General features: G+C 40.2%; 1 protein-coding gene across 1 annotated transcript in view; it reads left to right on the forward strand.

The window, feature by feature from the left end:
• Nucleotides 1-1,479: 1,479 nt before the first annotated feature.
• LOC103518342 (uncharacterized protein K02A2.6) overlaps nt 1,480-2,726 on the forward strand; it is a 6,985-nt gene continuing 5,738 nt past the window's right edge. The window contains exon 1 of the mRNA XM_026830041.1: nt 1,480-1,581. The gene's annotated coding sequence lies outside the window, so the exon portion shown is untranslated. The remainder of the gene's footprint in view (nt 1,582-2,726) is intronic.

Below are 2,726 nucleotides of genomic sequence, written 5' to 3' on the forward strand. Positions count from 1 at the left end.
CACATTAGCTGTGTGAAAGAATTAAGAGATGGGGTTCATTACCTTGAGGACCGAAGAGTTTCCATAAGCGATAAGTCACTAGAGAAAATAAAAACTGAAACGGCCAGAGACACGCAGTTACAGAAGTTGTATCAACAAATACAACAGGGTTGGCCTGAGAATAAAAAACAAGTTGACAATCTCATCAAATGTTTTTGGAATTTCCGATCAGATCTTGTGGTCGAGGATAAGTTCTTACTAAAGAATAATCAAATCATCGTTCCTAAATGTCTTAGGAAAGAGTTCCTTGAGAAGCTTCATTCCAGTCACCTTGGCATAGAGGCCACATTGAAACTAGCCCGGGAAACTTTGTTCTGGCCTGGAATCACAGAGGACGTGAAGAACAAGGTAGCATCCTGTGAAACATGCGCGAGGTTTGCACCTAATCAGACAAAAATACAGATGATGACACATATCATACCGGAGAGTCCATTCGATATTGTGAGCATGGATGTGTTTGAGATGAACATTAAAAACAAGAAGAGAAGGTTCCTGGTCACTGTAGACCATTATTCAGACTTCTTCGAACTGGACGAGTTACCTGACATGACAGCTAAAAGTCTCATCCTCATATGTAAGCGTAACTTTAGTCGCTATGGTATCCCCTCGCTCGTCATATCAGACAATGGTACAAACTTTGTGAACAAAGAGTTCGCCAAGTTCACGGAAGAGTGGGAGTTCCAACACACAACAAGTAGTCCATTTCACCAACAAGGGAATGGTAAGGCAGAGGCGGCCGTCAAGATTGTTAAACAGCTTGTACAGAAAGCAATTCATGAGAATGTGGACTTTTACAAAATGCTACTAGTATGGAGAAACACACCGAATAAAATCAACTATAGTCCTGCTCGAAGATTTATGTGCCGGTGGTTACGCTGCCAAGTACCAAACATTCAAAAATACCAAACGATTGTAAGTTCTGAGGAGGTACAAAACAATATAAGGAAGAATCGAGATGTTGCAGCTCGAAATTACAACAATGAAAGAATGATAGAAAGGCGACCTTTGATAGTTGGCCAGCCAGTGTGGTATAAGAAGAATCCAAATGATCAAGAATGGAAGAAAGGAAGAGTCGTGAAAAAAGAGAACAATAGGTCATACAACATAGAAACAGAAGACGAAAATATACTGCGAAGAAATGAAATCCATATAAAACCAAGAGTGAGTCAACACATGGAAGAAGTACCAGATGATCCTAAGGACGCAGAGGATTTGGATCCAGAAGACCAAACTGCTACTGAGCCATCCGAAGAAGAAACTATGCCAAACCAAGATGCTGAGACTCCAATGCCAGGATGTAGTGGTGGTGCACAGAGTCCAGTACAAGAATATTCCCGTCCCAAGAGGGTTACAAGTCTGCCCAAGAGGTTTAAAGATTTTGTTATGAACTGATGATTTTTTTGTTCTCCTTTAAATCTTGAGAAGGGGATGTTACGATATCGGCCAGATATTATCTGACTGTAGGTTTTGGAAAATAAAGTCAGTCTGCTTTTGACAGCTCCAAAATAATGTTGTTCCCAGTTTTCTTACTTTTCCCAATAGATTAAAACACCTACCCTTTCTATTGAAATTTATGAGCTTAGAATGTCATCAAAGAGGTAGGCACAGCCAGCCTAGTTAGCTTAGTTGGTAGTGCATCTGCCTTGTAAGCGCTAGGCCGCGGGTTCAATTCCCGCCCGGGGTGGATTTTATCCTGATGGGATAATGTTCGTTCTCGGAACGGCTGGCTTTCTCCTTATCCTGTCATCTTCCTTCTCTCTCTTCGATTCTCGGGACGATAAGACCAAAGGCAGTTATAGTGTCCCTCCTGTCAAACCCTCTTAAAAAAAAAAAAAAAAAAAAAAAAAGAGGTAGGCATACAAAACCATCAACCATCACAGAGAAAATACTCGGCTCAATCTCTAGATTCTTCTGCGAGGTTGATACTATGGTTGGAGGCTATGCTCAAGGTTCCCATTGAGGATGCTTCTATTACATTAGCCCATGGTTTGTTTATTTTCTCTTGGGTCGGTAATAAGGCTATGGGTTGATGGCCAGTTTTCTATTGTGGCCACCTACTGAAACTCATTCAATAGGAATTAAGTTGTTTAAATTTTAATCACAATGTCAACCAAATTCAAATCAACTGGAATCCATGTAAAGAAGGTAAGACATGTTTTGGGTTTCAAGTTGACCATGGTCACATGTGGGACAATGCCTAGGAATTACATTGTAAGTACAGTGTGTATCTACTAATCCCTGCTTGTTGAGTGTTCATATTCACAAAGACCACTATTAAACCAAAAAGAAACAGAGTGAATGTCCAAAATCACTCAAGTATAAAATTATGTCTCCTCAAATAAGAGCTCATACAACCTACCTCAAACTTTTAAAGTATAATTACATTGAGTTTAGCAACAAAATGGAGACAATAAATGAATAGTTTGTGAGCTATTTCTCTGTAATATCCAGACCAGTAGTAGAACTATCGAGAGGTTATTAACCATAGGAATGTGAAGCATGCATATTTAAAATCTGACATCCCTGAAGCTGACCTCCAGACAACGTATGCGGCTAGAATCCTCTTCCAGACAAAGACTTCGAGACTACAGAATCATCCTTTACCTGTCTGAATGAGTTTTCCTGGATGGAAAATTAGCCAAACACCGGTTTGCACTGGGCTAACACGGACTGGGGATGTCAAATAC

The sequence above is a fragment of the Diaphorina citri genome, unplaced genomic scaffold, assembly GCF_000475195.1.
Source record: "Diaphorina citri unplaced genomic scaffold, Diaci psyllid genome assembly version 1.1 scaffold60, whole genome shotgun sequence".
NCBI classification, from domain to species: domain Eukaryota; kingdom Metazoa; phylum Arthropoda; class Insecta; order Hemiptera; family Psyllidae; genus Diaphorina; species Diaphorina citri.